Raw genomic sequence first — 23,216 nt, 5'->3', positions numbered from 1 at the left:
TCACCATCGTCACCATAATCATCACCATCACCACCACCATCATCATCATCATCACCATACCATCGTCATTATCACCATCATCATCGTCACTATCACCATCATCATCCCACCATCACCATCACCATCATCATCACCATACCATCGTCATTATCACCATCATCATCGTCACTATCACCATCATCATCATCATCACCATCGTCACCATAATCATCACCATCACCACCACCATCATCATCATCATCACCATACCATCGTCATTATCACCATCATCATCCCACCACCACCATCATCATCATCACCATACCATCGTCATTATCACCATCATCACCATCATCATCGTCACTATCACCATCATCATCATCACCATCGTCACCATAATCATCACCATCACCACCACCATCATCATCATCATCACCATCATCATCATCACTATCACCATCATCACTATCACCATCATCATCATCACCATCGTCACCACCATCACCACCGCCATCATCATCACCACCATCACATCATCGTCATCATATCATCATCATAATGACTATCATCCTCATCACTATCGTCATCCCATCTCATCATCATCACCATCAGCATCATCACCACCGTCATCATCACGTCATCACCATGATCATTGCCGTCATCATCACCATCCTTGTCATCATCACCATTACCATCATTACCACATCATCACCACCATCATCCCATCTCACTGTCATCACCATCATCATCATCACCACCATCATCATCATCACCATTATTACCATCATTGTCATCATCGTCACCATCACCTTCATCCCCATCACTATCACCATCATCATCAATCTCATCATCATCATCGCCATCATCACCATCATTGTCATCATCGTCACCATCACCTTCATCCCCATCACTATCACCATCATCATCAATCTCATCATCGTCATCGCCATCATCACCATCATTGTCATCATTGTCACCATCACCGTCATTGTTTGACACTGGTGGGTTTGGGCTTGTGCTGTGCATATCCTGTGGCTGATCAATGTGTCTCAGGAGTCTCCATTTCAGTATGAAGAGGTCCCTTCAACTCTTAACGGCTGCTTAGCATGTCATTGCACTGGAGCAACTTTTGTCTTTTTCTGGATCCACTCCCATCCTGATGAATATTTGGCTTGTTCCGTTTTCTACTTTTGCAAATATTGCTGCGATTAACATCCCCGAGTGGCCCGTGTAGTAGATAGACCAATGACTCACCTCCTAAAGATGTCCCTGACCGCGTCAGCTCCTGCCGGGACTCCTGAGGGAGCCGGGGCACACAGGCCAGCCAGACCTCCCTCGAGATCATCGCTCCTCCGGCCTGGTGGACGTAAAGGGACTTGAGGCTTTGCTCCCACCTCCAGAGAGCTTGGCCACAGCCTCATCTTGCAGGTGGCACCTGTGGCAGGAGGAGGGGGCCTTGCCGAAGGTCACCCAGCAGCTGGCGGCAGGTCTGGGCCAGGGGACTGTTTTCCCTAACCGATGTTTATTGCTCCACCCACTTTCTACTAACGCGTGCCACCAAAGTGCTGACCAGCTGGGAGCAGCGGGACACACAGTGGGACCTGGTGTTCCCTTCCAGCCACGTTCCTGGGGCCAGTTTGATGCAGGTCCGGGCAGCGGCTCCACGAGAGCTCTGTGCTGCAGGTGCCTCCCCGGCCAGGTGACCTGGACCGCCTCCCTTGGAGGTGAGAGCGACATCCGAGGCTCGGATGTCTGCTCCGTGGCTGCACTTGGGCGGGACCCCAGCCCGGAGCCCCCGGGATGTCTGCTGAGCCGCCATCTCCCTGCTCGTGACGGGTCCTCCGTCCCTCTCTCGGTCCACGAGCTGTTCCACATCACCCTGCCTCTCCTCCTGTCCTCTTGCCTACTCCCCGGGTCCTGTAACTGATCGTGTCGGCCCTGAGGATGAGGATGAGGAGCCTTGGCTGCGCCAGGAGACGAGAGATGCACTTTTGTCCCAGGAAACAAGGGAAAAAAAGAGCCCCTCCTTCTGCTCTCACCAGCTCCTTTGCTGAGTCTGGTCTGCCAGCTTCCTTCCTCCCCCGCCCACCACCCGTGGCGGGGGGAGAGATGGAGCCTTTTGATGTGTGTGGTTGCCTCTCTGCCTTCAATATTAAGGAGGATTCTAAAAGGCCAGACAAGACAGAGTGGAGCTAACCGCTCGGCACCGTGCCTTCGGGGGGTGGGAGGGGGCCGGCCTCCCTCATCAATGGGGCTGGTTCTCTCCTGGCTGCCGTGAGTGGTGAGTGTGACTCAGGGCTGTGCCCCTGGGCCCCTCCCTGGGAGGCAGCCATGGATGCTCCCCACCCCACCACACCTCCCACCATTGCTCTGCGTGCCCATGACCCTCCTGCCACTCTGCCTTCCTTTCCAAACACCCTGAGCACATTCTGCCACAGGGCCTTTGCACAGGCTGTTCTCTCCCTGACCTGCTGTTCTCCCAGTAGCCTCACAGTTTGCTGTCTCACATCACTCAGGTCTATGCTTACCTGCCCCCTCTGACAGAGGCCTTCCTGACTCCGTCGCATACAGCAGGCCCTCCCCCTGCCTTTTTCGCACATATCTTCTACGCGTGTGTTTATTCTTCATTCTTCTGTGTGAACAGCAGACGTACTGTCTCCTAACACGTCACCCATTTATTCCACGTCTAGGACGTGTGCACACGGACTTTCCTGCCGCATCTCCAGCGGTGAGCATCGCATGTGGCAGGTGCTCAGGAAGTGTTACCTGGAAGTTGACTGTTACGGGAACTGGTTCAGGGAGGGGGCGAGCAGCCCCCCACCGGCTCTCTCGCATCCCAGTCGCGACGCTGGCCGTGGTCCCAGAGTTCCAGCACCTTCATGTTTTGTGGGGTCTTGACTGACGTCTCACTAGCCAATTACCCAGTTAGAAATAACCAAACCGACCCATTTTTGCTATAACACCAGGAACGGACGCCATGCGGGGGTCAGAGTGAAGCAGGGGTGTCCCGCAGGGTCAGGTGCGGCACCTCCCCGGGGCCCTCGCCTGTCAGGGGCTCCTCAGAGCCGTGCGATGCGCGGGGGCAGGGCTGACGGGTGGGCTTTGGGCCTCTCTGGGGTCTTCCCCATGGGCTCCTGCATGGGTCCCATCTCCAGAGAGGGCTTGGTGGCTCCAGAGGCCAGGGAACCCTCAGGCCCGATGGGTGGTGAGCCCCCTGCGCCCGTTGGTGATGTCTCTCTCAGCCCGCTCTGTCAGGTGAGACGCACGTTCCCCAGATGCCTGAGGGGCGTCTCCTTGTTCCTGAAGACCCCGTTCCGATGGTGGCCCCTGGTTGGCCGTTCTCCACTCTGCGCTGCCGTGAGGCGTGGGGGGCTTGGCTTCACGGTCTGTGTCGCGCCTCTGACTGCGCACTGCTCTCTCCCTGATGTCAGCCCATATACCCGATGTTCCCCCAGGGGTCGAGGGGACAGGGCAGAGCTGTGGGATGAGTGTGGGGGTGGTGGTGGGGACGGGCAGAGGGGCTGGTGGGCACACGGTCCCTTGACACGGGCCCTGCAGGCACGGGAGCAGCTCTTCCTTTGCGGAGAGACAGCGGGGCCTGAAAGGTGATCAGAGAGGGCAGGCAGGTCTGGGGAGCGGCTGTGCCGCTGTGGTGGCCCCCGCTTGTCTCCAGGTTCACACTGGAGGCCCAACTCCTGAGCCAGGAGGGCTCAGAGGGCCACAGCGTCCCTCTGGGAGCTTCAAGACCGCTCCATCTGCCCTGCTGGGGCCTCAGGCCGAGTCTAAGAGGGTTCAAGGGCCTCAGACCCCCCTCAGGGGTCTTAGTCACAAGAAGCAGCTGCGACAACCTTCGCGCGTCATCAGATGCTCTCAGGGCAGATGGGGGCAGCTGGCATTGGCTGATCAAGGCTGGGGAGCTGAGGGACCCTCCGCCCTCCATCCTCCAGGCCCCGCCATTCTCCCCATGGCCCTGGGCCGGCCCAGAATGAGACTGGAGCCACAGAGCGGAGAGGAGCGCCCAGGAGGTCCTGTGGTGCGAATCCCTAGCTGCCGGGGGGACGCCGTGAGAACTGGCAGCGTAGGACAGGACCGTGTGCCACGCGCCTGTGTGCGGGCCCCAGGTGGGTGGCAGAGGGACCTGAACCCACCCTGAGCGCCAGGATGGCCTCCCCAGTGGAGGGGCCCTGACACGGTGGTCTGAGGGCAGGAGGAGGTGCTGCGCAGAGCCCTCCTTTCTGCTCCCTTCTCCGCAGGTTGAGTTGAGGGCACAAACCCGTCTCAGGTGAGCTGTCCCCACTGTGGCTGGCCTGGCGGCCTGGGGACACGAGGTGGCCTCAAAGGTGTGCAGAGCGGGGAGCCCACCAGCTCCAGGCCACGTTCCCGTGAAGGCGCAGGATTCGCCTGCCTGGTCCCTCAGGGGGCCAGGATTAGGAACGCAAGGGGACGGGAGGCCCATCACGGCGGAGCCTCGGTGGGAGCCGTGGGGGAAGAGGCAATGCCTCCGGAGTTGCGGGAGCGCTGGCCGCTCTGAAAACACGAGCGCCTGCCCGCTGCGGGGTGTCCCACTGACACAGGTGGGAGGCTGGGGACGCAGACCACCGCCCGGCAGCGACAGCCAGGCCGCGGCAGCTCTGGGTCCTCAGGGACGCAGCTACCGGCCTGGGGACGAACGCAGGGCGGCGCAGGTTGTGGGCGACAGGCAGACCCCAGGAAAAGGAAGGAGAGTCAAGGGCAGGCAAGGTCGCTCGTCCTCACCACGGGGAGGAGCGGGATCAGTGCTGGCTCAGCAGGACACGGACTGCCAGGGAGCAGGGGGCCCAGGGTGCGCCCCAGCGGGACCCCGCTAGATTAGTCCGGGGCTGAGGGGCCTGTGCTGCATCTGCAAATGAGGAGAGAAATACTCCGCCCAGCGTCGTCCCGTCGAGAGCGGGCCCCTCCCGCCAGCCTCCCAGGGGCCCGGGCCTGTTTCGTTCCCTGTGGCCGGTGCCCCCGGAGTCGTGCAACGTGGCGGCAGGCAGCAGGGAGCCCCGACGTGCAGCCTCTCCAGATGGCCGCTCCACATGGCGCTGTGGCCTCGGGCAGAGTGGTTTCCCCGAATCCCGCATGTGCTGGGCACCCGTGCCGGCTGCGAGCTGAGACAGCCAGGGCACCGGGCGGACCTCTGCCTGAAGTCGGGGCCCTGGTCCACCTGGTGCCTGAGCTTCCACCCCTGGACCCAGCCCCTCGGGAAGGGCGGGGTTGCCCGATGTCGGGGGACAGGTAGCAGCCGCATGCTGGCTCTGCTGGAGTTTCGGAGCAAGGCTCTAAGGACCGGGAGAGGGACCTAACGGATATTGACGGAGGGCGTCAGAAAACTCCCGAATCTCCAGATGCTGGGGCCAATCTCCAGGGCGGCATCCCATGGGTGCTGGGGGGCCTGTGAGCGGGGCCTTGGGGTCCACTGGCCAGACTGCCCCCAGGAGAGGAATCCTGTCCAGGGCGCTGTGTCAGAGAGGATGAGTCGGTCCCTTGCCCTGGGGAGACACCGCCGCACGCGGGTGGCTCATTTCCCTCGCAAGGCCTGTTCCATGGCTGAGGTACAAACCCTCCTTGGGCTCCACCTTGCCCTGGAGGGGCCCAGGAGTGCCTGTCGCTGCCTCCCGACAAGAGCCTTTCAGAGCAGGGGCCACTCCCTGAGTCTGAGTTGCCCTCTCCAGGAGAAGCCCTCCTGCTGTTGGTCAGTTTCTCTTGTCTCCCTGGGGTTGGGGCACTCACCCCATAATCAGTGTCCTGCCTGCCTCTCACCCATCTCGTCCCGACAGTATCACAAGAATAATCTTTCCAAATGCACATCTGACCTGCCACACCTCTGCTCTAACACCCTCTGTAGCTCCCTATTGCTTCAGGATAAAGTCTTGCAGCACGCCCTTACCTGGACCCCGTCTGCTGAGGTCCTGCTGCCTCTCAGGGCTGCCTTTGTCACCAGGTCCTGGGCTGCTCTGCCCCTGCCACCTAGAGCAGTGGTCATGCTGGTCCGCAGTCCCGTGCTGGCCTCTGGCCTCCAAGAGGCAGCTTCCCCGCCAGGGTGCGCCACCGTGCCCAGGCAGGGGAGGCCTGCAGTGGCTCTGCTGAGTGGATGAAAATGTGAAGTGTGGAGACACCGCATGTCCCCGGAGGCGAGAAATCGGGGCTTCAGCTGGCAGGGTGTGGAGGGGCTTTTCCTCCTCCTGCATTTAGGCGCTGGAAGCCGGCCCCTCCGGGTGGAGCTGTTGGCAGCTTCCCTTACTGACCGAATGGGACAAATCACGGGCCCCAGCCCACACCGGGCGCGGCCTTGGGATGCCGGGCTCCCCACCTGGTACCGTCCCCTGCAGGGCTCTGAGCTTCCCCACTCAGGACCCCCGTGTGATGGAGGGAGAAGGAACCCGGGTCGGGGAAGGCTCCGGAAATCACATCCCGTGGCTCCAGGTGGAGGGAGCACCTCCTGCTTCCAATAAAAAAAATGAGGGTCTGTTGCCTCTGCACAGCGGAGAGCTGGCGCGGCCGCCGTCAGGGGTGCGTGTGCCTGCGTGGGAGCATGCGTGTGCACGCGCACGTGCGTGTTCTCTTTCTGAAACACGACCCCGGAGATCTCATGGGGAGCAGCAATGAATATTTACAACCTCGAGTTTTTTTTCCCCCCAAAAAAAGTAATATCGCTGTCTGGTTATTAAATCTATTTTTATTGCTACAAAAATGCCTCCCATCGTTAAGATGAGGGGTGCCTGGTGCTCACGGGGATTGCCATTCAGCCCCTGCTGTGGCCCCCTGTTCTGAGGAGGGGTGGTTGCGGGGCTCCTGGCCTCGTGGCTGGGGCACTGACATCCTCCGGTCGTCACAGAGAGAGTGTGGGGTGCAGCTTCTCAGGCAGCTGTGGGTGGATGGGGTGCTGGGGCTGGGCCACCCTCAAACCTGGACGCCCCCTCTGGGCTGGGCCTCCTGGCAGCAGAGAATTACGAGGTTTCTTGCTCAGGCTGACAAGCTATGCCCTGGAGGGCCTCAGGCCAGGGGCCAGGACCCAGTGGCCCTCAGGGGCTCAACACCGTGGCAGAGAAGCCCACCTGACCCTGCCCACCAGGGCCGGGAGCCATCAGCAGGAGGCTTGCCCGTGGGGGGCGACTCAGGTGGGCCCCATCGCAGCAGCTGAGATGATGGCCCGGCTCAGGCAGCTGTGGTGCCCTCCACTGTTCTAGGGCGCGTGGGCTCCAGCCTGCCGCTGGACGCCAGCACTGGAGCAGCTTGATGCCCCCTGCGCTCCGTGCGCCCCGGCCTCAGCCCTGGAGGACACCGCGGGGCAGCCCCCGCGGCCGCCTCTGCTCTTGACGCGGCTGGTCCCCCATCTTCCTCCCGTGGAGCGTCAGCATCTCGTGGTCATCAGCATCTGCCCGGTCACCTGGGGATGAGGCTGTCTGGGGCAAGGGTCTGGGTCCCACCTCCATGCCTGGCCCTGGGGTCAGCCGTGTAGGGCCCAGGACAAGCGCTGCCACATGCTGACGGAACGGGAGCGCCCAGCCCAGGACGCCGGACACAGCCTGACGCCCACAGGCTCCAAAGCCCCTCAAACGGGAGAGCGGGTCCCGGGAGCCGTGGGCAGCCGTGCAGTGCAGGCCCCGGCCGGGAGGGCGTGTTCGGAGAGAGCGGTGTTCCTGCTCCAAACACGGGGCGGGGATCTCGTGACACACCCCGTCAGTTTGTCGTGATAACAGAATCTACTGAGCTGTCGCTGGGCACCATTTGCATATATTGATGTAATCCTCACGACAACCCCACACAGCAGGAACTATTATTATTCCCCTTTGTAGGCGATGAAGAGGAGGCTCAGAGAGGTTAGGGATGTAGCTTAAGGGTGCACAGACCTGGAGGGGCAGAGCTGGGGTTTGACCCCAGGTGCCTCTGTCTCTACTTGTCCCCCCTCACATGCACCAAGCCGGTAGTGACCAGGCCCCTTCCATGGGGATTCATTTCACCTCCACAGTGACCCTTGGATGTAGGGTCCATACGTGGCCAAGGCCCCGGGGATGCACAGTCTTTGCACTCACTGTACCCCCTTCTTCTTCTTCTTCTTTTTTTTTCTTGTGAAGAAGATTGGCCCTGAGCTAGCGTCTGTGCCAATCCTCCTCTATTTTGTATGTGGGGCACCTGCCACGAGCGGCTCGATGAGCCGTGTAGGTGAACTCCGGGCCACTGAAGCAGAGGGCGAGAACTTAACCACTCTGCCACCGGCCGCTGGATGTCCTTCCTTAGGGACTTCCGGTTGTCCTTAGCGTGGAGGCCTGACTCCTCACCTGGCCCCGAGACCCTCACTGCTTGTGCCCCTCTGCCATCATTGCCCAGCACGGCCTCGGCCCACGTCCCCAGCACCGTGTCTTCCCTCTGGCCTGCAGGTCACCATTTGGTGCTGTAACCCGGGGTCAGGATCCCGTCCCAACGGTTAGTGCCCGAGGGTGGGCACCAGCACCTCGGCCCAGCCTGGCCCCTTCGCTCTCCCATGACCAAATGAACAGTGGCTGGGTGCTGGCTCAGGCGGCCTCCCCCACAACCCATGAGGTAGCCATGCTTCCTGCTTCACAGATACAAATCCAGGCCGAGAGAGGGTCTGACGCTTGTCCATGGCCACATAGCTCGGAGGGCAAGCCAGGTTAGCTCAGGGCTCTGGGCATTGCTCTCCAGCCCGTCGGGTCTGTACACAGGAGAAGAGCAGGATGGGACAGACCAGGTGGCAAAGACTCCTTCCTGCTTACAGCCCCTCGGGGTCTGGTCCAGCGGCTGGAAGCGTCATGGAATGCCTTCTAACTGCTTCATCCCTAGCCCATAAAAGGGGCCTGGGGCACCATCCAGCCCTCCTGACACTCCCAGGCCCCGCTCGGCCGTCCCCTCAGCCCTGTGCTCAGCCCACCCTGGGCTGCACCTCCGGAGCTGGGCCTGGGCGGGCCTCTGGGACCCACAGACCATTTTCACTATGGCCGTCAGGACACTGTGGTCAGAACAAGGGGGACTTGCGTCCACGGTGGACAGAAGGGCCGGCTCAGGACCTCGAGGGTGCTGGAGTGGGCGCCACGGCACGTGCTCGGCAGTGCCCACGAAGCCCCCTTCCCTGCTTCGTCGCCCTCTGCCCCTGCGCCCCATCCACAGGCGGAAGTCAGTCATGGGACCTGGACCGGAAGCAGCTCAGGTTGCTCACGGCGGCAATGGGAAAGTCATTCATTCATTCCTTCATTCCCGAGAGCAGAACTCCCTCTTCCCAGGTGCCGCACGGCCCTCGGGCAGACAGTGGGCATCCCACATGACCCTTGGGCGGATAGTGGGCGTCCCGCACGGCCTTCAGGCATACAGTAAGCGTCTGGCACGGCCCTCGGGCATACAGCAGGTGCCCTGCACAGCCCCAGAAGGAGTGAACGCCGTGGGTCGTGAGGACACTTGGATGGACTCTGCCTCCTCCTCTTTCTTCTCCACTGAGAGCCGGGTTCTTCGAGCCTGAAGTCAGACCATACCTTTTCCTAACCAGTAAACGTGGGGCCGGGCAGCCCGTGTGTCTTCCTTCACTCCTCGGTTCCTTCCACAAAGAGATCTTGAGGGTCTTCTGGAATACGCAGGGCGCTCTACTCGAAGCGGGGATCAGAGTGGTGGCTGGACAGCTCCCGCCTGGGCAGACTCCCCGGTCTGTGGGGGAGACAGGCTGGAGCGAAGTCCCATATCGACCCTGGCGAGAAGCAGACAGCCTCGGAGCTGTGCATCAGAGCTTAGACGGAATCCAAGCCGCTGAACCGCTCCGGGCCGGGGAGCTTTTCCTGGTGACGGTGGATCAGAGCCCGGCGTCGTCTGCCCCGGGGGAGGGAGCGAGGCGAGCCAGCGTGCCAGCCCCACGGCCGCACGCCCGCTCCCGGGTCTGGGCCCCTCGGCTGCTTGCTCTGGGTCACCGTGTGAAAACAATGAAAACCAGGTCATGTGGCACCAAACACGCTTTGGTCTTCAATTAAATTTCCTTTCAAAGCAAAAGCAGCTCCAAGATGGCTGTCTTCGCTTTCCTTTGTGTTCTAGAACTTGGTGACAAAACGGACATTTTGAGGGACATGTCAACCAGCCCTTGGCTGTGCTGCTGCTGCTGGCCCTGCTCATGCTCAGCTGCACCCCGTGGCCGAGGGCAGCGCCCACCCAGGCGTGCACGGCTCCTCACTCTGGTGTGTCCCCAGCAGGCCATCCCCAGCCATTACGTTGTATTGTAGTGCAGTGTATTATATTATAATACATTAGATTACATTATGTTTATTATACTCTCGTGTGCACTGGCAATCAGTACTTTTAACCACGTGGTCGTCCACGCTGGAAAATCAAAGGCATGTCAGAGGGCACATGGGTTTCTCCCTCTACGTGCCTTCCCCGCAGCATCAGGACCACCTGACCCAACCCCCCTCGGTCACCATAGCTCCCTCCCCAAGAGGAGCCGGGAGGACTCGGTGCCCCGTTAACTTTCCATTCTGGCACTGTCCTCTCTTGCCTAGCAGCGCTGGGCTGACCCCGTGTCCCCACTGGAGGGCCAGGGGCCGAGGGCTGGAGCCCCCGAGTGAGCACCAGCTGCTTTGGGTCCTGGGGGTAGGGCTCGCCGCATGGATCTGAGTTTCCCTGGATCTTCTTGGAGGAGGGGCTGAGAGTATACAAGCTGGGGCTGGGGCATGTTTGGGGACAGGGACGGCTGGCGCCGGGCTGTCCTTCAGCCACCTCAGGGCAGGTTGGCGCCCTCGTGGCCTGTGCACAGCGGGCAGTGCTGACTCCAGTCCCGATGGTGCCTCTCCAGTGCATCCTCCGGGGCCGCCTGGCTGCCGCATCAGGCTCTTCCTCCAGCTGGACTTATGCCCGGACGGGTCAGCTCACAACCTCCCTGGACGACAAGGACCTTCTCCCCAAGTCCACTCCGTCCCCAGAAACGAGGTTTATAAGGCTAAAGAAAGAGGCGATGGAGACGGAAGAGAGGAGTGAGGCCAAATCAGGAAACCTGACCTCATTTTTGAGTTTTCAAAGGGTTAGTCTAAAATATAGCCAGAAAACGTCAAAACATGAAAACCTCCTCGGCAGCTCCTTTTTTGCCAAAGGGAAGGCATTTTTAGCCCTCAGCCGGGTGTCCCAGCTTTTCCCAGTGTCTGCTGGTGGAGTAGGACTGTGGAGGGCTGCTTTCAGGGTTTCAATTTAAGCTTCTTCGGTTTGCCTGCGATGTTTCTGAATTCGTGTTTTAGACGCTGGCAGGTTTACAAGGGCCCCGAGTCCCGCGCACATCAGCTCTGCCAGGCCGTACAAGACAGGGAGTAATTTCTGTCGGGAGCTGACAACGTCTGTGAAGGATGCTTTACAAGCCTGGGAATTGAGGGCCTGACTGCTCCTCGGGAGCACAGACAGCAGCAGAGTTAACTGCTTCTGCAAAAGCCTGAGGTTCCACCAAGGACAGGCAGCCCGGGCACGCACACTTTGCCCCTTGGAATCCAGCACGTTTGGGGAGCTGTTTTAGGTTACTGGAAAGGCCGTCCACACCTTCCAGCATTTTCTTCCTTGTCATTTACGGGCAGATTTAAGTGCGTCCCATCTTTCAGTGTTTTTTATCTTGGTTGAGAAATGTCACGGGAAAACCAGGCTCGGTGTTTATATAACATCAAAATGCACCCCCCGCCTGACCCCACTTACACACACTCTTCCCTCCATAAGGATTTAGCAAATGAACCAAACAAATCAGGATGCCCAGGTACATCTGAATTTCGGAGAAACAACAACAAATAATTTTTTACTACAAGTCCGCCCCATGCAATATTTAGGACATGCCTACACGAACAAAATTATTCGTTGTTGCTCTGAAATTCAGATTTAACAGGGAGTCGTGCAATTTATCTGGCAGCCCGGCTCACAGCCCACACCCACCCACGGACACTCTGTGATCGCATCGGACCAGCTGCCTCCTCCGGGTACCCACGCCCAGGGGCCGTCATGCCCCACCCGAGAGTCCACAAACGGGGCTTCCAAAGGCCCAGGGGATGAGGACCCTGGAATCGGGGAGGACCTTATGTGAAGTTCATGTTTCTGGGGCCGGGGGCCAGTCCCGACAGCTTCTGAAAAGGGATCTGCAGTTCACGGGAGGGGGGCAACCACAGAGGGGCACGGGGGTGACTGAGGCGTGGACGGCAGGCTGGACCTGCGCCTCCTCGGGCTGTTTCTCATGGGAGGCCAGTGGGCAGACTCGTCCAGCTGCCTAAACTCCTAAACCCCAGCGACATCTTTGGGGAGGGGAGGTCCACGTGCTGGGCCACGATCCCCACTTGGGACTGGGGGCCGAGGCCCAACACTAACATGCCAGATGGGGAAACTGAGGCCAGAGCGAGCCAGGAGCCTGCCAGTGTGTGGAGGGAGGCCAGTGTGAATGGACAGCAGAACCAGGACCCTGCTCAGGAGACGGTGAGGCCCAGCACCTCTCTAAGGTGAGCTGGGCCTGACCTCAGGGCCTTGCCCCCCTCTCCCCCAGGGCCGAGCCACGGTGGGGCTCAGTTTCCCTTTCTGCTCCCTGCCTGGCCCTGCATCCCAGGGACCCTTGTGCTCAGACTCAGGTCCAGGCTGTCACACCAGCTCCGAGTTTCCATGGCCACTGTAACAAGTTCCCACAAATGCCGGAGCTCAACACAATGCGAATTTACTCTCTTACAGCTCTGTAGGTCAGAAATCCACGAGGGGCCTCTCTGGGCTGCCGTCACGGCTTCGCAGGGCTGGTTCCTTCCAGAGGTGCCGGGGAGAGTCTGTTTTCTTGCCTGTCCGTGCTCTCCGGCTGGCGGCCCCTCCCTCTGTCTTCCTCACAGCCATCGCTCCGACTCTGCCTTCCACCAGCCTCTTCCACGTTTAAGGATCCTTGTGATTACATGGAGGTCCTCCCTGTAGTCTGATTGTCACTCTTGTGAGGTTGGCTGATCAGCAGCCTTCATTCCACCTGCAACCTTAATGCCCCGAGGCTGCGGGCCCTGGGGATTAGGACGTGGGCATCATGGGGCCATTTTTCTGCTACCAGCAGGTCGGTGAGTAACCTCATGGAGCCTCAGTTTCCCATTCTATAAAATGAGGGCAGTGCCACCCACCTGAGAGGATTCTAGGGTTGATGGGAAACAAGGTCCGTCCGTCGCCCAGCGCAGCTCGTGGCACGTACAAGGCTCTGGATGGACGACCGTTGCTGTTCCATTCTCACGGGGGGGGGCGCGGCCCGGCCATGGCCAGTCTGACTTCCAGACACAAGGCAGCAAGTGCCACGAGAGCAGAGGCCACCGAACCTGGGCACAGAATCTGGTGCTCAGTGGGTGGGATGGAGTGAATGAATGAATGAATGAATGATGGCTTGTTCATGGGGCAGGTACACGCGAGGTGAGCATTTGTATTGGAGGGGGAGTGAATGTTTTGGGGTGAGGAAAGAGGAATTTGAGGATCCTGGAGCCCCCCAGACCTGCCTCTAATCCTACACCAGGGGTGGGGGTGGGGGCCTTGTTTTTTCTTGGGGAAGGGCCATGTCTAAAGGCCCAGGTTTCCTCTGCTCCCTCAAACACCCTTCTTCCCCACAGAAGACACTTATGTCTCCAGGGTGGCAGCATGCCCAGCAGCCACACACCAGCTCCCAGACCCAAGGACACTGTCAGGATCTGAACGAACCCCAAGAAAGCAGCGCACTGCAACCAAAGCCGCTGATCTCACTTGTCGGGGACAAAATGGCCTGAGCATGTGCACTGACCACCACCCACTCTCAGCAGGGCTCAGAGGTCCTTTGCCCTGGGGGTTCCATCCTTCGGGCACCTGGAGCCTGGTGCGGGTGCTTGGTCTTGCTGCCGTGGGTCTGCCCTGCTGCCTGCTGTGGCCCTGACCTCCTGCTGAAATGAGGACCCACTGAAGGGCGGGATGGTGGGACGGGGCCCTGGCGAGAGGCTGCTGTTCTGGCCCCCGGAGGAAAAGCTGATTTCCCGCGGCAGCTGCAACCTGGCCTGGCAGAGCCTGGCGAGTGGCCTTCTGGCCGGGCCCCCACCACGAGCTTCGCTGGGCAGTGCCAGCTGCTTTCCTTCCGGGACGAGGCTGGTGGGGCCACCCCTTCATCGGAGCCGGCTGGCGTGCGTGGAGCCAATGCCTGTGGAGGTTTGGTGTGCAGTCCCCGGGGGAGGGCTGGGAGGGGACATGGATTCTCACCTTGTCTCTGCCACCACCTTCCTCTGGGACCAGGCCGCTCTCCCAGGCCCACCGACTCGTCATTGCTCCTGCAAACACTTAGCGAACCCCTGCTTTTGTGCCAGAAATCGCACCAGGCGTTGGCCATGTGACCCCGACTGCAGACCTGCCTCCCCGTCAACCCCAAAGCAGCCTCCCGGAGCAGCGTGGGCAGGGCTGGTATAGAGGCCCGACCGGGGGCTTCTCCAGGACGGACTCGCAGTGGCTGCCTGTGCCGAGGAGGATGCTGAGGGCGAGCCTGGGCTTCTGCTGGAATCTCGCGGACGTGTTCCTGGACAGTGAAGCTGGATGTGGGGGTGCTTCCAATCCACGGACGAGAGGCCGCCTTTACCGCCCCAGGCTGACCTTGGCCTCGGTCCTGACTCTGTGCCAGCTGCTTCCCTCTTCTTGCAGAGTAAAGGCGAAACTCCTTGATGTGCTACGTGGCTGTCTCTCCCGTCTGACCCCGGCTTCCCTTCGCATCCTCACCTTGGTCTCTCCCGTCCTGCATCCTGCTCACTGCCAGCTGATTCTCTCTGCTGTTCCTTCCCTGTGCATGCACCAGTCCTCCTGCAGCCGTGTGCTCATGGTGAGGTCCCCACCCGCTGGGGGGCCGTCCAGCACCCATTCCGTGAAAGCTGGTATCCCATTGGAGGACAGAGGGTTCCCTCAGGAGCTTTGGAAAGGGACCATTTACAAAGGTGTGTGGTGAAGGGCAAACGCAGGGGAGAATGCAGGAACCTGGGGGAGCTGCAGACCAGCTGTCCCTGTCCTAGGACCCATGGCACAAGGCGGGTGGGGCACGTCCCAGGGCTCAGGAGAAGGCCCACAAAGCAGGTCGGGCTGCAGGACACTGACTGTGAGGGCCAGGGCCGCGGGCCCCCTGGGGAGGGACACAGAGATGAAGTCCCTGACCACACGCCCTCCCTCCCTCCCGTCGTGGCCTGGATTCCGCATCAGCCAAATCCACCTGGAGGCAGGGAGCTCGGCGTTCATTTGGGGACTGGTGCACGCCTGCCTCCTGGGACGGGCAGAGGGGGCTCTGGAGGGAGACGGGAGGGACTCTGCTCATATTGCCACTGCTCTGTTGGGCTCAGTGGGCTGCTTGTTCCCCAGTGGAAGTGTCAGCTCCCTCCAGAATGTGGGCTGGGGGGTCCCATCCCAGGCAGCCCTGTTTTCCTTGAGGCCTGGGGCCCAGGCCCATGTTCCCCCACTGCAGTCTGGGTGGGAGCATCTGACTGGCGGAGTCCAGGTCGTGGACTGACCCCAGCTGCCAGGGAAGTGGGACATCGCATGTCCGCTGCTCCCAGTTCCTTTGACGGGAGGCAGGATGCCCCGGCCCTGGAGGGGGTCCCAGCTGGGCAGCCGAGATGGAGGGTCGGCCCTCACCATCTGCCACAGCCATGACGGCCCTGCACCATGGTGTGACCTTGGGCGAGGGTCCTGCAGGTGCTCACCCTACAGGCTATTTCTTAAGCTAACCCCCTGCCCCGGGATTCTCAAGCCCTCTTGTGCCCTGCAATAAACTCTCTCCCATCATGAAAGCTAGAGTGGATTCTGTTTTCTGCAACTGAATCTTGGTAAATACAGTTCTTAAAGAATGGCAAAGTTCACTATTTTGTCTGTTGCTCACCCTTCATCCCAAATCTACACTTCTGTGAAAAGGTTCCCACCAGATTCCCCTCAAACCATTCACCCTCCCCAGAGGGGTCATCCTAGGTGCCATCAGCCCCGTGGCCGGCTCAGGTCCAGGGCCGTTTCCTGCCCTGCCTCCATCTTCCGTAACTGCGGGCTCGTTGCCTCCCACACCACCGTCCGCGAACCTGTACAGGACGCGGACGTAAAGGGAAGGGAGCGAAGAGGAGGTGAGCTACGTGTGTATGTGTGAACGACAGCGGGGAGGAAAAGGCGGGGCGGGTGACATGCTTGCTGGAGGCCGTCGGTGGCATTTCGACTTCTCTCCTCACCCGTCCCTTGTCCCCTTTGCAGGTAGCCAGCACCTCCAGTGGCTGAGAGTCTTTACCTGTGGGGACATCTCGCACCTCCGTTTCCGATGGTCTGAGCCCTGCGGAAGGTGGTGCAGGCTTTCGTCAACTTTCGGTGTGGGCCATGGCGGCGCGGGACGCTCCCCGGGGACCCCCGACCTACAGCTGTGCTTTTCCTGTCCCCACTCTGGTTACCCTGAATTGTGGGGTTCAGTCACCCAGCATGGCCCTTCCTTTGGCCGCTTTGCACACGGCGTAAAGAATGGCCACTGCTGAGGGCCCTTGGTGGACCTAGTGAGTATGAGGACCCCGAAACCAGCAGACGGCGGGGGCGCGGGGCCAGGAAGCACAGCCGTCACAAGCGTGTGATCGCGTGTCACTCCCACTTCCTCGCCTCCTTTACTGATCCCGGTGTTGGGACGATGGGAGAAGAACACTTTAGCTCAGGTGCAGGTTGAAAGCCACGTCACCTGCGTTAGAAGTGGACTCAGGCTGACAAGGACAGAGCTCCCGCAGGCCCTGGGAAAACGAGTCTTCAATGAGCCGTTCTGTTGTGCCCTCCAGCCGGTTGCACACGCCCACAGCCCTATGTCCCTCCCCGCGAAACGAGGTCCCTGATGGGAAGCGATGGTGCATGGGATGCATTTAGGGCTCTCGGGGAGGTTAGGAATGGCAGATCATGGCAGGCAGGGAGAGAAAACCCAAACCCGCAAACCGTGTTCCTTCCAGGAGGGGAAGTTGCTGTCACTCCATCCAAAGGGGCGCAATGCTGTGGGCCCACCCAGGTGGAGGTGTGGTCCCCCAGAGTGACCACCGGTTTTGAGGCTCATTACTCTGCCAGGGCTGCCATGGCAAGGACTTCACGAGAGGCGGCTCAGACAGCAGAAGCCTGTTCTCTCGCAGTCCAGGCCAGAAGTCCGAGCTCAAGCTGTCGGCGGGGCTGGATCCGTCTGCGGCCCTGGTTCCGTCTGCGGCCCTGAGCGAGAATCTGGTCTAACGCCCTCTCGCCGCGTCCGGTGGTCTGCCGGCCAGCTTTGGTGTTCCTTGGATATATGGACTGAATGTTTGGTGCTCCCAAAACTCAGAGGCTGAAATCCTAACCCCCAGTGTGATGGTATTAGGATGGGCCTCTGGGAGACGACTGGGTCATGGGAGTGGAGCCCCCGTGAATGGAATCAGTGCCCTGAGAAAAGAGGCCCTCCAGGTTTCAGCTGTGTGAGGATACGACGAGAAGACGGCCACCTGTGGTCCACGGGAGGTTCTCACAGAACCTCGGTCCTGCTGCCGTTCCAGCCTCCAGGACTGTGAGAAGGAAATTCCTGTTGTTTACAAGCCGCTCGGCCTGTGGTGCTCATCTCGGCAGCCGGACCAAGGCCCCGGCTGGTGGCTGTGTCACCGTGACCTTCACTGTCTTCTTCCCACGGCGTTCTTCCTGCACATGTCTGTCTCTGGCCAAATTTCCCTTTTTATAAAAATCATATTGGATTAGGGCCAATGACCTCATCTTAACGCAACGACATCTGCAACAACTCTTCCCAAATAAAGTCACATTCCCAGGGATGGGCGTGTGGACCTCAACATCTTTTTTGGGAGGATACAATTTAACTCCAAACAGAGGCTGAACATTGTTGACTGCAGTTGGAAAACTGGGCACCCCACAGTGGTGGGCGTCAGGTCAGCCCCGACGGGTGATTCTCGTCGTTTCTTCCAGGTGTAGCCTTCGTTCCTGCCGCTAAGGCCACTTCGCACATGGGCCACTGGACAGACACTGGAGGCGCTGGAGCTGGAGGCCAGCAGACGGCCATGGGGGAGTCGTCTTGTCCACTGACCGCTGAGAAGGACCTCCTTCCACTGAGACCTTCGGGCGAGCGCTCCCACGGGGCATGACAGCACTGCCGTGTCACGTAGTCCAGAACGTGCCAGTCATGGAGAATACGATGCTGGAGGTGGATGATGTGGCTCTGGACACAGGTACGTTCACCCTCTGGCCCATTTTGAGAAAACTGTCCACACGTCTCTTCCCCAAGACTCCTCGTCACCAGCCTTCCAGCCTTGTCCTCCCCAGTCCCTGAGTGTTTGGCCAAGCCGTGAGCCCAGCCAGGAGTCCCTGTGGACCCTCACCCAGGGTCTTCTCAGCTCCCAGGAAGCATCGCTTGAAGTTCTGTCCCACTAGAGCGTTTCCCGTCTTCACGTGCAGTACGAAGAATAATGTTCCCCCACAGATGCCCACACCCTCGTCCCCAGCCCCATGAATCTGTCACATGGCAGCAGGGACTGTGCAGACGTGATTAAGGTCATGGACCTTGAGATGGGGGCGTTAGCCTGGATTACGTGTCCTGATGTCACCACAAGGACCCTTAGAAGTGAAAGAGGAGGGCAGAGGAGTTAGAGACGCAACGAGGTAGGAGGATGCGAAGGGTGGGGGAGACTTGACCTGTGGCTGCCGGCTTGGGAGGCGGAAGGGGCCACCAGCCGGGGAGGCTGACCGGCCTCTGGAAGCCGGCAGAGGCCCTCAGCCAACAGCAGCAAAGCAGAGGGATCTGTCCTTCCAACAGAAGGAGCTGAATTCCGCCAACACCCTGAACGAGCAAAGAAGTGGCATCTCCTCCAGAGCAGGAAGCAAGGGCTGTGGTCCAGCCAACGCCTGGAGTTGGCCTGTGGGACTCTGAGCAGAGAAACCAGCCTGACCTGCTGGACTTCCGACCCTGGGACTGTAGGATATTATATTCGTGTTGTCTGCAGCTGCTAAATTCGTGGCAGCAATAGGTAACTGATACAACCGTCCTTCGCGGCCGTGCTGAAGGGCCCCGGTGATATGCTCAAGTGTTTTGTGGGCTCTTAGACCTCTGCGGGGCCTTAGAAGCTATATTTTTCCTGCCTGAGGAGGATAATCCTCCCCTGGCAATGTAGCGTACTGGTTAGCGTAAGCCTCGGAGCCAGATGAACTTGAGTGCAAATCCTGACGCCTCACTCACTACCTATGTGGCCTCGACGAGTTTCCAGATTGCCCTGTGCCTCAGGGTTCGCACCTGTAAAATGGGAGCAATCGTAGCAGCTGAGCATTCAGTAAGGGGAAGCATGCACAGTGCTCAGCACAGGGCCTGGCCCCGGGCAGGTCAGGGGACAGCAGTGGTTACGATTATTACAGCATTTCTGAGTGGTGGTTGTCTGGTCTGGTGAATCACCTCCAGGCCCGAGACACTTGCTCTCTTATGAGATGAGCAAGGTAAACACCTTCTGTCTACACGTGGCCTATGAGGGTTCTGGGGTGGGTGTGAGAAGGACAAGGGGTCAGGCCTGGCTTTGGTACAGACTGGCTAAGATACTGGGTAGGCCATGGTCCTTCCTTCTTTCTGGGCCTCAATTTCTCCTCTGTGAAATGAGAGAGTTGGCTCTAACTTCCCTTTCTGGTTTTGAGATTTTGTGATTCTGTGAATTCAGGTCAGAGCTACACTGTTGATCTCACATGTAATTATTTTTTCTCAGGATTACACATTCTTGAATAAAAATGAAATAAGACCTTCAGAAAAACTGATGAAATACTTTTTGACCTAACATTAATATGCCACACTGAAGGCAGGAAAATGAATCAGTAAGATTAAAGACGTGGGGAGCCCAGGAGTATAAGCACCGGGCCGGAGCGAGACGGCAGAGCGAGGCGGGGGCTGGCTGTTTCCATGTATATTTATTTGCTCTGACATTAGTGCATTAAGCTGGTGCATATGTAATTTCATATAAAAACTAACACCAGTGGAATATTCCTCTGCTCGCACATGCCGCTCTCATCGGCGGAGCCATCGTGTGGACACGGGAGGTGCCCTGCTCCCCCAAATCCATCCCAGGGTGGAGGTGCAGGTGAGTGGCAGGGTGTCTGGGAGGGAGATAGACAGGGTGGGGGGAAGGAAGCCAGGCGGGGGCCAGAAGACACAGTGGGAGGGACAAGGGGCCGTTCTGCTCCCCCAACTCCAACGGCCACCGGCAGTCCCTGTGCTGCAGGGACCAGGGTGATGGTCACGGCCCAGGTCACGTCAGAGGAGTGTGACAGGTTTTGAGGGGAGGGACGTGTGGGTGGGCTGGCGTCTCTGCCTCCAGGGATTCAAGCCACTGCCCCTCCTGCCAGGCAAGACCCTTGGTAATGGCATTTGGAAAGAGGTCAGGGGGCTGTGGAGACCCTGCCTGGGCTGACCCAGCTCCCATTGTCAGGTGCTCAGAGAAATCCGCCTACCTGGCTGGGGGGTCCTTGGGCTCCGGGTGACCTGACCCTCCTGAAGATGGACCCTCCTTGAGGAGTGGTGGAGCCAGAGGGCTTAGCTGTGCCCGCTGGGGTTCCAGCACTGGGAAGGACAGAGCGGGGCTGGCTGCTCTGCTGCTCTGGCACCTTTAAAACTCAGCCCTGACTGAGTACACGCCAGTGACTGAGTTAGCCCAAGGGTCTGAGCGGGGTAGACCTTGCCTCCGTCCAGGGGCTCAGAGTCCTGCCGGAGAAGGCAGAGGTGGGGGTTGGGGGTGACAATAAAGAGCAGAAAGTGAGAGAGGCCTGCCGGAGGGCCCAGGGAAGAGATGCATCAAGCTGGGGCTTACAGGCTGGGCAGGGCACACTCTCCCCATGGACTATGGGGGACACCGAGGGTGGGCCCAGAGGGTTACTTATAGGATGTGCTTCCAGGAGCAGGAGAGGCTGAGAGAGACAGGTGGAGGGGGCAAGACAGACTGGGCGGGGGGCCGTCAGAGACCATCGCCCCATTGCAAGGGACCAACCCTGGGGTCTCCCAGGCAGACCCTTCCTTGGGCTGCATGCAGAAGCAGGGCCAGCCCAGGGTGGGCAGGACAGCACAGGGCACACACTGCCAGGGGGCACCCACTCTTGGGGTCAGCACCCGACAACCAGAACCCCTTGCATTTTGCACCCGATGCTGCCCCTGCCTCACCCAGTCGGCCTAGTTCTCAGCACAGGTTCTGAGTCTGACGTGAGTTCAGATCCCAACCTCAGTGTGTGACCTCAGGCAAGTGATGGAGCCCCCATCTGCAAAGCAGGGTCAACAATGCTACAGCTGGGAGTGGCAGGCTGCTGGCGCTGTCTGGAAGGACCTGGCACAGAGCCCTCACTAATGGCAGGGGCTACCCCTGGGTTATAAGTCACGTTGTCGCCATGGTTACTGCTGTCAGTGTCCCAGGACTCACCAGTGCCTTCCTGAGGGCGTGGCCTCGCCACCTGCTGCAGGCCCTGCGCTCCCCGGGCCCTCTGCGGGGTGGGGCTTCCCGCAGATCAGCAGCGTGCTCGTGCTCGTGAGCAGAGCTGATGACGGCTGGCACTAATGTTTAACAACCAGATGCTTCCGTGGGATCACGTGTGCGTGGCGCTCTGCTTCGATGTGGTTTTATATTTTGTAAGTGCATAACAGGTTTCAAAAAGCCTGCTGGCCTACTTCTGACGGCAAAGGAGTTAGGCTCAAAATCCCGATACCAGCAGCACCGGGCCTGGCTGGGGGTGCTTTCTGGATGGACATGAGCTTCCAGCTGCTTCTCTGATCACACCCAGCCTGGCCTACTCCCACAGTCACCACTCGGAGTGTGTGCGTGTGTGTGTAAACGAGCAGGCACACACACACAAGCTCGGAATCTGAGGTCTCCACGTCCCAGCTCCTTGGCTGGAGTAGGCTGGCCTCTCCTCTGCCCACTGTCCTTTTGTTCATCAAGAACAGATGCACAAGGTCTCTGCGTTCACAGTCAGGAACGTTACATAGCAGCGCGAATGTACGCACTCGAAATATACCCACCGAATCGGAACAGTCTCAAAACCTATGATTAAGTGACAAATGAGGCTACAGAAGAACACACACAGAACAATGCAATTTCTATGAAGCTGTCAAACATACCAACCTCTGGGCTACTCAGTGACACAATCATCCTTAGCAACATCATCAAGAAACGCAAGGGTGGGCCTAACAGCAAATTCAGGATTGCAGTTACGTCCATGGGATCAGGGTCTCCTCCCCACTTTTAAGTTAAGCAAACAACAGTATCAGAGTGGTTTAAGGATTGAGGCTTAACCGAGTTTGCAGTTTTCAGGGGGCACTTGTCAGGCCTGCCTCCAAGCTGTTCACAGGTCAGGAGACAAAAGGGGGCCAGTCTCTGAACGTTTCCTATAACTGCCCTTTTCTTTTTTTAATTAATAGACTATTTTTTTTAGAGCAGTTTTACGTTTACAGGAAAATCGAGCAGATAGTGTAGAGTTCCCATACACGCACCCTCCACCCATAGTTCCCCTATTATTTTATTATTACGTTGAAATAATAGTTTTCTTTGCTGGAACTTTTTAAAAAAATCACACTTTATTTTTTAGAACAGTTTTAGGTTCACAGCAAAATTGAGCAGAAGGCACAGAGCTCTCTCATGGACCTCCCGCCCCAACACACGCGCAGCCTCCCCGACTGTGGACGTCTTCCACGAGAGCCAGGCATTTGCCACAATTGATGAGCCTACACTGACACGTCATCGTCACCCAGAGCCCGCGGTTTCCACTGGGGCTCCCTCCTGGTGTTGTGCAGTCCGTGGGGTGGGACAGTGTATAATGTCCCGTATCCATCGCTTTACGTCATACAGAGCAGTTTCACTGCCCTAGCCCCTGTTATTAACGCGTCGTGTCAGAGTGATACACTGTTACAATCGATGAGCAAATGTATACTGTCAATATTATATTGTAGAAATAAAAATCAAAGTCAAATGTAGTCTGCAGTTGCAAGAACAATTTCATATCTTGGTTTTGGTAATTATCATGGAGGGAATCATGGTTTTAAACTCAGTTTTTACCTTTCCTTTAACCATCCATGTGGACATTGCGCTTTAGTCACAAAGCGTTGTGCTTGGTTACAGGAAGGGAAGCAGCTTAGCCCGAACCACTAGAAAGTACGCAGGCAAGAGCTGGACCATATTCTAGCAGGACACGAAGGAAAAGGAGGAGTGGTCCTTGCTCTCAGATGTCCTCAAGTCTCTGTGGAGAAACGATATGTGCCCAAGGAGACGGTCAAA

The 23,216-nt window shown here is 58.8% G+C and overlaps 1 long non-coding RNA gene across 1 annotated transcript; it reads left to right on the top strand.

Moving 5' to 3' along the window:
• Positions 1–17,796: 17,796 nt before the first annotated feature.
• On the top strand, positions 17,797–22,916 carry LOC139079550 (uncharacterized). Its single transcript, XR_011533250.1, has 4 exons — positions 17,797–18,158; positions 18,743–18,953; positions 19,674–20,042; positions 22,531–22,916. It is a non-coding gene; the product is annotated as an uncharacterized lncRNA (long non-coding RNA).
• The last annotated feature ends 300 nt before the right edge of the window (positions 22,917–23,216 follow it).

The sequence above is a fragment of the Equus przewalskii genome, chromosome 26 (assembly GCF_037783145.1).
Source record: "Equus przewalskii isolate Varuska chromosome 26, EquPr2, whole genome shotgun sequence".
NCBI lineage: Eukaryota > Metazoa > Chordata > Mammalia > Perissodactyla > Equidae > Equus > Equus przewalskii.
The sequence above is the reverse complement of the archived record's forward strand: the minus strand, read 5'-3'. Positions and strand labels throughout refer to the sequence as shown.